The following is a 12557-nucleotide window of genomic DNA, read 5'->3' as shown; positions in this document are numbered from 1 at the left end:
GGCATGTTTGTTAAAACTAGTTATATTTCCTAATTAAACTAAGGTCTAGTCCTGGCTTAAGCTAATCCCTGTCCGGGAAACCACCCCTCAATGTTCTGTTTGGGGGGGAATAGCTAACCTACTTGAAATCACGTGAGCGCCCCTATGCTGCTGCTGGATCCCCTCTTACTGCAAATTCTTAGTGCTCATGAATGGTCAGGGGAGTCATCTGATTATAACATATTGCAATAAATCGCTTCATTGTAGATTTTCAAGCATATAAGTTGTCAAATTCATCCTCTATTATCACAGAAGATTGCCAGGTGGTATTGTTTGGGGGGGGGTATTAATCTCTCACAGTCCTAAACTGCGTGAGCGTTCCCTGATGCTGCTGCTGCTGTCTTCTGACTCTCTGCTATTTCATGGTGCTCATGAAAAGTCAGAGGATCCCTGAACAGAGCCATAACGCCAAATTTCATCTGCTTGCATCTATTGAATAAAGATTTTTTTGTCTGTAAGTTCTTGACTTAATGGACCTGACAGAAATTGAGCGTCAGCGTCAGTTCTGGCAGGCCAGGTAGTCAAGACGCTGCCAACACTATTTTGCTAACAACACTGTCTCATCAGCTGATCTGCTCCAGCTGAGCTGCATTAGCAGGTTAATTTTCCTCACTGCCTAATGGCCAAAGCTAAAACAGGCATCCTATTTAAGCACATTCAGTTTGCACCTACATGCTTGCTGCTCGCTTCAGCTGCCCGCCACCTACCCTGCTCCTCCTGTCGTATAATGTGGCATTTGCTTTATGTCATGTTGCCTGCTCTCACGGGGGAATATTTATCTCTCTGACAGAATTTTTTAAATAGCGTTTATGGCGTATTGGAACCAAACTATTCATATGTATGAGGTCAGATTAAATATTTATATATAGAAATCGGATTAATTTTGTGACTATAGTTTATAGAGCTATAGTTTAGTGTAGTTCCAAAGATATCTAAAGTCAGTAAAATGTTTGACAACAAGGCAAAGTAAGATGGATGGATAAATAAAATTCTGCGTAGAAACCTGCCTAAATTTGATCTCACAATCATTTCTCAAAAGTACTGTAAAGGATGAGACGGGGAATCTTATGCAAGTAAAGTTTATTAGAATAAACAGAGTAGAGGAGAGGAAAAAATATAATCCACAAGGGTCTTAGCAAATCAGCAGCCAACAACACAATCCATGATAGTTCTCCGTGTAGTAGTAAATCCACAGTCTCAGAAGAAATCAGCGGGGAAATGCACAATCCTCAAACGCGGCAGGGAAAATAATCCACAGTTCTCAGAGACCGGTAAATAGGCAGTACAGACGGTGAAAAACACCACCACGCTCAATCGGATCTAGCCTAAAAACGAGACACACCAATGAGCAGAGAAACGGGACACAAAAAGTTCACAGATATGTACAGTACCGGGCAAATGAAGAAACTCTCCCAGCCTAAATGAGGCTTAGTTGAATACGGCCACCGAAAGTCCACAAGATTCAAAACAGTAATCCATACCGGAGGTGAGAGCGAGTACAGAGCGACACCAATCTCTGCCGAGTCCTGGAGGCAAAAAACCACAAAGAGAACAAAAACACGATCAAAAGACCAACGAGAGTCTAGCAAAACATGACAGCGATCACCCGGAAGTAACTCAACGAACGCGCACAGGACACAGCAACCCCGGACCTAAAATAGAGGAGAACAAACACACATCAGCTGGAAAACAATCAGGGATAACGAGAAGGGAGGAGACCGAGAGTGCACATATGAGACACAAAAGGTAAACAAACAAAGAGAGCAACTGGGGCCCGTTTCAATAAGGAGGTTCAACCAACTCTGAGTTTAAACTTAACTCTGAGTTGATTAACCCTGAGATTGGAAACACTGAGTTTTCGGTTTCAAAGCAGCTGATCTGAGTTAGTTCAATCAACTCTGAGTAGAATGACTCTGAGTTAAGTGCGTGCACAGCCACAATGAAAAGCCATCATCAATGGAGCTCAGATATTACGATTTACCATGGCAACAGCACGTGACAAAGAGGTCTTAATCCTTCTTAATACTAAAACTGAAAGTGTTACTGCAAGTGTACAGCAACTACGAGCATATATTTTAAAGAAAAGAGTTGTTTTTGGAAATTGCTACTCTAGTAAATGCGTACATTTAATTTTTCATCACAGTTAAAATATCCGAACTAAATAAACTGAGGACTGTAATTTATTATATTAATTTACATGCAGATGCAATCCCATGTACAAAAATATGACAGCAGCTCCGCTAAAAATGAAATTAAGCATAATACTTTGTCATTAAAGGCTACGAACTTTACAAATGTTTGTCATGAATAAAACAGAAATTCGCCGAGACGGGATTCGAACTCCGATCGCCGACAGTACAACTGCCCTGCCCACTGCGCACAGCACAACCCACTAGACCAGCGATAATGACAGGTGGATACATAAGAAATGCCAGGACAACTTTTTAGATGTAAGAGCACCACAAAGACTGATATTAGTCATATAAGGATATTTAGATATCTAAAATGACTGCAAAAAAATAATAATTTTGCTCACATAAATGTCAGTGGATATGATAAGAAACCACTCGGGGTCTCAAAATCCACTCGCGACATAAATTTAACTTCCTACAAATGAATGCAACATCATCATCTACAGGATTCTCTATAAAAGTACATGACATTTTAGTCACTAAGACGATCTATGCACCTAAGTATATCATATTAGCTTTACAAGTCATTTCAATTTACTGTTTTAATTTTTTTAGTTGAAAGTTTAGTGTAATATATAAAAATATAAAGTCGTAAGTTAAAATGGTTTGCACTGGCAATTTAATTATAACTTAAAGACAGCTAAAAAATATTTTACAGTGTACATGATAAAAATGTGCACAATGAATGAATGTACTAAAGCAACTAACAAGATTAAACACCGCTACTCCTTTAAAAATGGGGAGGAGACCACAAGAAACTCAGAGTTTACAGGATAAAACCTGCTCCCGACCAGGTTAGGTTCAGAGAGTATGTTAATCCGGAAACAGACTCTGAGTATAAGTTACCTCTCCTTCTGAAACAGGCTTGACTTACCCCACCATCTCAGGTTTAACCTACCTCCCTTTTTGAAACGGAAAACTCAGAGTTTCCCTTATTTCAGGGTTAACAAACTCAGAGTTTTCACTTAACCACCTTTCTGAAACGGGCCCCTGATCACACTGGGGTCCTGACAAGTACACTCTTTAAAAAAATGGTTCTATATCGAACCAGAAATGGTTATATATATATATATATATATATATATATATATATATATATATATATATATATATATATATATATATTAAAATACATCTCTGTATTAAACAGCTAAACTCTTAATTACACTATACATTCAAAAATTTTGTTCAAATTATTTCCCTTTTTCCGCATTTTCTGTTTTTATAAACAAAGATACTGCACAGTATATGCAGTACTAATTTTTAGTAACTTTTGTTATGTGTCTGAAATGATGAAAAGAAATCACAATGCATTTAAAGACAATTCATGAACAATCTATTAAATAGAACGACAATTTACACAAGTTGATTGTACATTTGTTTTGTACAAGTATTTAAATTTAAGCATATATTTTATAAATTAAAGTCACTGTGTGCCTAATAGCAAAAGGGTATTGAACATTGAGGAGAAAAAAAAACGCAAACAGTCATTCCACAGATGTCAATGTCGTCCACATATTATGTTCACATTGTCCATTATAAAGTTGATACTTTCAGCTTTGAGAGGATCAGGAGAGCCGTTGAACACTATGGTTGGTGTGGGACCTTTGGGTTCCTGTAAAACAAACATTTCACCTTTTAAGTGCTTTTTACCAATTAACAGAAGCCATCAAATAGACTTAAAATTACCCCATAATAACACAAATAAAGTATGACAACTAGGCAAGCGACACTCAAGAACCAACAAGACTCATAATAATTGATGTTGGGTTTGTATGCTATTTAAGGGTAAACAGAGTAATATTTTTATATTTGCATTGAATGTTACTTTAAATGAAGTGCCTCAAATGCTAATGAAATTACAGAAGACTATACTTACACTATTTACACAGTAAAGGAAGCTGGGATTTTCTTGAAATAATGCTTGCAATAACATAAGTGCAGCATTCCTCACCAGACCTACAAAGATACAAATTATTGTACATTAGGTACAGAAATCAATTACAGGGACATTTTACTCAAAAAAAGAAAACTCATTCAATCACTCGTTATTTCAAAAGTTCACTGCTTTCTTTCTTCAGCAAAACACAAAATTTTTTTTTTGAAGAATGTCAAACCGAACAACGCTGGTTGCAATTTAATGGATTTAATGCAGGTCAATGGGCACCATTGTTGTTCGATTACCATACTTTTTCAAAATATCTTTTTTTGTGTTATGCTGAAGAAAGTGACAACAATTTTCATTTGTGGGTAAACTTTAACTCTTTCTCAGCCAGCGTCTCTTAATTAACAAGTTAACTCTTCAATGGCAAGGAAAAAGTTAATACTAACATTATTTTAATATTTTCACTTATACAATTTATAGGTGCTAGAACCTTTACATTGACAATGCAAATAAGGCTACTTTACACGGGGCAAAGAACAAGCATATGATGTAGTTATCTTCTGTGCTTTCCTCTGCTGTTCCAATGAGATTGGCGTAGAGATGTTTTTTACTTCCTTCTTTTGCACTCCTGATGATGTTTGGGGCCATTTTATTTAGAGATGTTTCCATGTTCTTCACCAAGTCTGTTCCAAACCTCATTGTCATTCCATGCAGCATCTTAAAACACAAAATCTTTATATGTCCTCTTTCAGACAAACAAGTTCCTTAAAGTCTACATTAACTTGAGGTTGCAATTGACTAGTGATGTATTTTTCAAAACACAATGTTCAATAAAAAAATGGTGTGAAATATACAGAATTTAAATTAAGTCCTCAAACACTTTACAGTCTTTAATGCTAAATTCTAAATGAAATACATAAGAATTATCATTAAAACTACAAAACACAGATTTCTTTTATTTTGCTCTTTGATGAACATTAGTGACAGAAGTCAGGTTTACGGGGTCCCTTTAAGCACCTTACCTTTTTGCATCAATGGGGTTTATATTTTAAAGCCAGTGACGTGTCATCTACTGACCATTTATTAACCATGGTTATCTGTGAATTACACTTCACAAACCAAATACGCATAAAAACCTGAACACGTTTGGGTTTTAAAACATTTGAATGTTAAATGTAAGTGTCTTAACAGCTACCATCACATTAACTCTTTCACCGCCAGGGTTTTAAAAAAAAAGTTGCCAGCCAGCGCCAGCGTTTTTCATGATTTTCACCAAATTTTAATGCCTTCCAGAAAATGTTATTCTTTAAATATATAAATATACAATATACCAATTGAAAGAGCAGACCCTCTGCTTTCAAACAAAAAAAAACCGTTTCATCCTACCTTCAGTGGTTCTTTTGTAATCAGCTTTTGAAAATGGGTAGGTTGCTGCAAAAACACCACATTTTGAGCAAAAAGCAGAGATAATTCCATTTTTGTGACGGACTTTTCATAGAGATCCCATTCAGAGCGATCTTTAAAAACAGAAACGGACATGCAGCCACTTGCCATAGGGCAATACTTCCGGGTTTAAAAAGTTGCGGATGGGCGCCACCTGGTGGATAATAGCGATATTGCGGAAAGACGGAAAATCTCGTCATTGGCGGGGAAGCGTTTTCTCTTAATTGACGAGATATCTCGTCAATGGCGGTGAAAGAGTTAATTCATTGTGTGCATCACAGAAAACATGCATATCTAGACTTGTTGCGGATACGAACGCTGCACTGCAATCGTGCATTTATAATACAGACTGGCGGAAAGTTCTTAAATGTGGCCAGAAGTTTACTTTCCTTCAGAATTTAGCTCCAACCCTGATAAAACACTCGTGAACAAGCGAAAAATACTCACGGAATATGTGTAAAACTGCGACAAACATTTACATATCATTTCCCTTCCGTCTTCCACCCGGTTCCCTTGACCATGTGCTTCATTGAAATGACACACCTGTCTCGAATTTCGTCTCCTTACAACACAGCTGTTTTATTGTGATTGGCAATTTAATTTAAAATGATAAAGAAATAAAGCAGGACTGTAACGTAATTCATTAAAACCCGGAACAAAATTTATTTAACAGAGCTTTTATAACTGACGGTTGACGAAGCTCGCCAGTGCTTAAACGTTACCAGCAGTTTTTTTAACTGAGGTAAATATTATAAATGTAGCTTTTAGTATCACAATTTAGCACAAGACCTACTCTAACAAAATAAATATTAACTAATTATACTAAATATTTCAGTAATATCGTTTCAAAAATGTAGAAAGTTTACTTACCTCAGGGTACCAACAAGCAGAAATGCCGGTCCGGAGTCCGAACTGTCACGTCTCGAGGTTCATCTTCGCTTATGTGCAACACATATATACGCCACCAGAGGGCACTATTGCGATTATTTGTTTGTAATGCCCCTTCAGGTTAAATTAAACATTGACAGTATAGAATGTAAAAAATAAAGAAAACACCTGGTTATTCACCAAAAACGCAAACTGTAAGTTTCATGCTAATGTACAAACTTGGATAAAAAAAGCCCACAGGAAACAAATCATACAATAAATTTGAATAGTCTATTTGTTGACTCTCTCTTTATTTGACCACAGCCTATTGACAAAAAAAGATTTGTGAATGAGTTGTGTAGGTTTGTAAATGAGTTGTGTATGTCTGTAATTATTGTGTAATCTTTAGTTTACACTTCAGTCACAAAACGTGAATTATAGAACCATTTTAATAAAAATGGTTCTTTGCCCTCCAAGGGTTCTATATGGAACCCTTTTTTTGGTAAAAGGTTCTATTGGCCAAGTATAGAACCCCATGGTTCTATTAGAGTGTATGTACATGTGATTCATAGAACAAACGTACACACGATTCACTTTCAGGTGTAAAATGTATAAAATCTCAAATGATCTTGAAATTTTGCACAGCTGAACAATTTCATATCTCTAAATTGTATACCATGCCTAATTAATGCCATTGACATATAAAAGAGCAATGTTTAAATCCTTTTTGAGCAGCAAGAATGGGTTATGTTTCCAAAAATTCTTAATAAATAAATTCAAAAATAAATGTACAAAGAATGTATATATATAAAATAATACAAAAAAATTGTAGAGAAATATAAAAACAAACATAAATGAGAATTGGTATTTCTTTATTTTTGTATTATTAGGGGTCAAGCACCGAAGGTGCTGAGACACCTATTGGAATTGTTATTATTATTATTATTATTAGTGATGGACAAATGAGGCTTCCTGAACCACTGAGGCTTTCCAGCCCATTGGTTCGCCAAAAGGTTCATTTACCCGAAGCCTCATGAAACAGTGTGCTCTCTAGTGACACCTGCTGTGCAAAGCAATGTATCCCACACAAATCTATTCATCCTGAGCAACCAAATTGTCATGGTGTGGGCTTTTTCTATTGCCTGTGTATTACAGTAAATAAAGTATTTTACTCTGCTTGTGTTAACCTATGTACACACAACTCACACATACACAACTTTAAACTCCAAACAATATTTGGATTGAGGCGGTTTCTCTTTTTAGAAAGCACCTCTCCAGCCTTAGAAAACACCCTTTCATAGGGCACCGATGATGCTGGACAACACAGGAAGGTTAGTGCCAGCTTATTTAAATTGGGATATTGGAGCTTCTGTTTGTTCCAATATCCCAATGGATCCTCAGTCCTTGCCAGATTTGTCTCTGACAAATAACGATCAACTTCAATTGTTGCATCTGCGGTCACACTGGAGCTCTGTCTGCTGTTATCCACTGTGGTGTCCAGCAGGTGCCAAAGGTCACCTATAATTATAAAAAGAAAAAAAGCTCACTTCTCAATGGTTCAGATTACATGTCAATACAAGTGTGAACATTCACATAAGACATAGACTACTTACCACAGGTTGTAGATTGCCCAGCTTGTGAGGCAGGCAGCTGAGCTGTGGGTGGGGTATCAGAATTTCTTATCACATTCACTAGGGGTGTAACGATACACCAATTGCACGGTTCGGATCGGTTTACGGTTTTGGAGCCACGGTTCGGTCCGATTCGGTTCGGTTTCCTGTGGGTGTAGGGTTCCTGTCATTTTACCAGCAATGCTAAGGAACAATAGATTAACTTAACTTAATAACAACAACAAAAATAACTTGACGTTTTCTTTATTAACTTTGGCAAACAAACTTAAAATCAAACTTTAACTGTAGTAATGCAGGACTGTAATTAGCTGTTTATCAGGTGATGAATATCATTCCTTAGCTAAAATGCTGAAAATGTTACTGTTGAAGTCAACTAATGCATGAAATAAATGTACTATGAATCTGTAAATCTGAGTATAATGTGGGTTTATTATCAGTAATGAACTAATCAAGGTAATCATCACACACACACACACACACACACACACACACACACACACACACACACACACACAGAGCAGCTTGTGCAAGCTTGTGACTGCTCAGAAAAAATAGCCTAGTTCAATAGAAAATATCAGATTTAAGTTTGACCAGTTACAACTAAAATATTTGATTCTTCCGTGACTTTAAAGAAGTCTCTTGACAAAAACAAACGTTTATATCAAGATGTATTTGTCATACACGCTGCTACTTCACCTACGATCTAAAATAATACTTTATTTTTGTCAGAGCAGATAATATAAGACTTGTTGTATAATATACACATATTCACACCTGGTTTTAAGAAGCATTTAATTAAAAATAAACCCCTAAGATGGGATGAAGACGTCTTAAAAACATTTAAAAGTTTATCCCTTGTCAAAAAATCCTATAGGATTTTTAATAAGAATCCTGTACAGGAATCCAATTAGAATTTCTATCATATTTTGGAACCGTTCCATTAGAAAAATCCTATAGGATTCCATTAGAAAAATCTTATAGGATTCCACTAGAAAAATCTTATAGGATTCCATTAGAAAAATCTTATGGGATTCCATTAGAAAATTCTACAGGATTCCATTAGAAAAATCTTATAGGATTCCATTAGAAAAATCTTATAGGATTCCATTAGAAAAATCCTAAAGGATTACATTACAAAACATCTATGGGATTCCATTAGAAAAAATCCTATAGGATTCTATTAGAGGATATTTCTAAAGGATTTTAAGACACGACAAAAATATCCTTTAGGATAATTTGTAGAGGATTTTAATGGGATCCAATTAAATTTTTTGTTTCTTAAAATATGCTTTCCTCTTTTTGATTTTGTACATTGTTGTTACACTGTAAAACCCGAAAAGTTAACTCAACTTAAACCGTTTGAGGAAACCGATGGCCTTAAACCAAACATTAGTATAAAAAATGATGACAGAAAAGGGTAAAATTATTACAGTTTATTAAACAATTGTTTATTTTACAAACATTTTTTTGCTTTTCTGTCCAAATTCACATTAAAACTAATATTAGATTTACACATTCCTTTATGAAATATATCAAGTATTCCTTTATGACTTTAATAGACTCAGTGTATTGCACACTTTTAATAAATCAGTGTACTGTTCCTTAACTCAAACGACATTTAAACATTTTTAAGACGTACACATTTCCCATGAAATTTCCAAATTACACAGGGTCACATTTGTCTATGCCAAGCATTGAGAAAAAACAAACATTATTGTTTCACTGATAAAATTGTGGTGTACTCACAGCATAATAAGTAACTGAATAGGTCCACTTGTAGTAACATTTCTTTAGTTTTTGTTGTGTTAATGACAGTTGGTAGATGAAAGTCAGTCAACCTCCTCAATGGTAAAGATCCAAAACTGCTCTAGACACGTTCATACTTACCTGTGAGAAAACACAAAAGTATGAATAAATGTTTCACTAACAGAACTGTGGTATACTAACAACTTAAATAAATGTGGTACCTTTAAAGTTTTTGCGTGTGAATGATGGTTGGTTGAGAACAGTCAGCCAGTCTCCTCAATGGTAAAGATCCAAAATTATGCTGGATGCATTCGTGCTAACCTGGGAGAAAACACACAAATATGAATTACTTTTCCACTTACAGAACTAGGGATGTGCATTTATGTCATTTTTTCATTTCGATTAATCCATAGGTCTGAAGAACGAGTACTCGATTAACTGGGGCGGGGCAATCAAAGGGGCGTACACGTCATGGTGAAAATGAAAATATTTTTATTAAAAACACTGAAATAAAACGTAATTTTGAAGAAACTACGACAGAACAATGAACACATACTAGATTATTAATGAATTAAATGGTTTTAACAGAAACCTCTAATAGGAATAGCTGCGTGATGAAGTGAATCTAAAGGGTTAATAAGCACAAACCGCTTTCTATATGACGCACTATAAATATAGTAAGCCTTTATACAACATAAATGTACATTGTGCATCTATTTGCATAAAATGCTAGACTTCAACTAAGTTTTCAGCTAAGTTATGTACAGAAAGTTTAACTCCCATTGTGGATGTGCACCATAAACAGCGCCCTTTTAAACACGTCCAGTCAAAGCACAAGCTTCATAACATTAAGCAGCTTTAAGTCTTTTGCTATTATTTAGCGATTAGCTGTGGCGTGTCATCCCCTTACCTGTTCTCAGTCAAGATTTAATGTTAATGCTCGTATGGCTCTCTGGTATCTTTTTACATTGATGTTTAAATATGAGATGATAACCGTCCCCTTACCTGTTCTCAGTCAAGATGTAATGTTAATGCTCGTATGGCTCTCTGGTATCTTTTAACATTGATTTTTAAATATGAGATGATAACCCATTGAACTTTGACGGCGCTGTACTTTTTCACCTGACTGACTGTATTTCTGAAAAACAGGGCATCTTTTTAAACAATAATGCCTCAGTGATGTGAGGTGTGACCGGCTTCACGGGATCGGCGAGTTGCCGCGCATTGCGCGGATCGAGGGGTTGCCGCGTGCACGGCGGGTGGGCGGAATTATCTGTTTGTTTTTGAATCATGCATGGTAATGTTACAGATGTCATACGCCGGTCTGCATAGCTCAACACGACGTCAAACACGCATCTCCAGACCCAGCCTTTACTACCACATGCGCTTGTAATGCTAACCAGACATCCAATGCCGTCATATCCACAATAAATAAATAAATAAAGCCGCATGATCATCGTTTTTGTGATTGATCATCGATGCCACGTTCGAGTACTCGTGCCCATCCCTATACAGAACTGTAGTATACTCACAACATAATAAATGTGGTAACGTTACCTTTAAAAGGTTTTATGAGTGAATGGCCATCCGTCAGTCCTTACTGAGAGAAATTCTAATTTGCGCAGGAAACACTTGTGCTAAACAGTAGGAAAACACACACAAGTATGAATTAATTTCCCAATGAAAAAACTGTTGTGTACTAAACATAACAAATGTGGTAATGTTACCTTTAAAAGGTTTTATGAGTGAATGACCGTCCGTCAGTCCTTACTGAGAGAAATTCAAACTTGCGCGGGACACACTTGTGCTAAACAGTAAGAAAACACACACAAATATGAATTAATTTTCAATTGAAAGAACTGTGGTGTACTACCCAATATTAAAAGAACAAATAAATGGGGTAACATTACCTTTAAAAGTTTTTTATGAGTAAGAATGACCGTTTGGTCGAGAACAGACAGCCAGTCAATAAGTCCTTACTGAGAGAGATTCAAACTTGCACGGGAAATGTTTTTGCTAAACAGTAAGAAACACATAAATATGAATACATTTTTCACAACTGTGGTGTACTCAAAACATAATAAAAAAAATGAATAAATGTGGTAACGTTACCTTTAAAAGGTCTTGAATGACCGTTTGGTTGAGAACAGACAGACAGACAGAAAGTCAGTTAAAGTTAGTCCTTACTGAGAAAGAAACACACATAAATATGAATACATTTTTCACTTACAGAACTGTGGTGTACTCAAAGCACACTAATCTGCTGATAAAAATGAGTCTGAGGTCAAATTGCTGTATCAATGTCGTGTTGTTTCATCGTATGTCCAACATTACACAAATTACTGTAACCGGGTGAGTATTACAATGTAGAGTCACGACAAACAACATGTTTTTAAAGTTTAAAGATGCTTTAAAGGACAAGTTTGGTATTTTAGACTTAAAGCCCTGTTTTCAGCTTGTTTATGGTGAAATAGAATGGTTTTGACTGAAATTTCAACATTTGCGGCTGCCCTGGGAATTTTCGCGTGTTTGTGTTTCAGCTCAGACCTCTACAATGGGTTTAATGGTGCACTGGAACAATCCTTCCTAAAATGCATTAAACTTTCGTTTACAAAGACGTGAAACTCACCGAGTGGTCAGGGGTGTTCACTGGTATGCTCACACAAAAATCGCTCCAAAAGACGCATTCCAACAGGTTTTATCGTAGTTTTTGCCAACTCCATTGACTTGTATTAGATGTGCTGTGAGGTACAT

The 12557-nt window shown here is 36.0% G+C and overlaps 2 long non-coding RNA genes across 2 annotated transcripts; both read right to left on the bottom strand.

The window, feature by feature from the left end:
* Positions 1 to 3642: 3642 nt before the first annotated feature.
* LOC135734481 (uncharacterized) lies at positions 3643 to 6473 on the bottom strand. Its single transcript, XR_010527357.2, has 4 exons — positions 5139 to 6473; positions 4641 to 4833; positions 4111 to 4190; positions 3643 to 3846 (listed from the first exon to the last, which is right to left on the bottom strand). It is a non-coding gene; the product is annotated as an uncharacterized lncRNA (long non-coding RNA).
* A 2169-nt stretch (positions 6474 to 8642) lies between these two features.
* On the bottom strand, positions 8643 to 12241 carry LOC135734482 (uncharacterized). Its single transcript, XR_010527358.2, has 6 exons — positions 11916 to 12241; positions 11714 to 11819; positions 11531 to 11610; positions 11361 to 11440; positions 10025 to 10124; positions 8643 to 9944 (listed from the first exon to the last, which is right to left on the bottom strand). It is a non-coding gene; the product is annotated as an uncharacterized lncRNA (long non-coding RNA).
* Positions 12242 to 12557: the final 316 nt, after the last annotated feature.

This window comes from Paramisgurnus dabryanus, chromosome 1, assembly GCF_030506205.2.
Source record: "Paramisgurnus dabryanus chromosome 1, PD_genome_1.1, whole genome shotgun sequence".
Classification (NCBI taxonomy): domain Eukaryota; kingdom Metazoa; phylum Chordata; class Actinopteri; order Cypriniformes; family Cobitidae; genus Paramisgurnus; species Paramisgurnus dabryanus.
The sequence above is the reverse complement of the archived record's forward strand: the minus strand, read 5'-3'. Positions and strand labels throughout refer to the sequence as shown.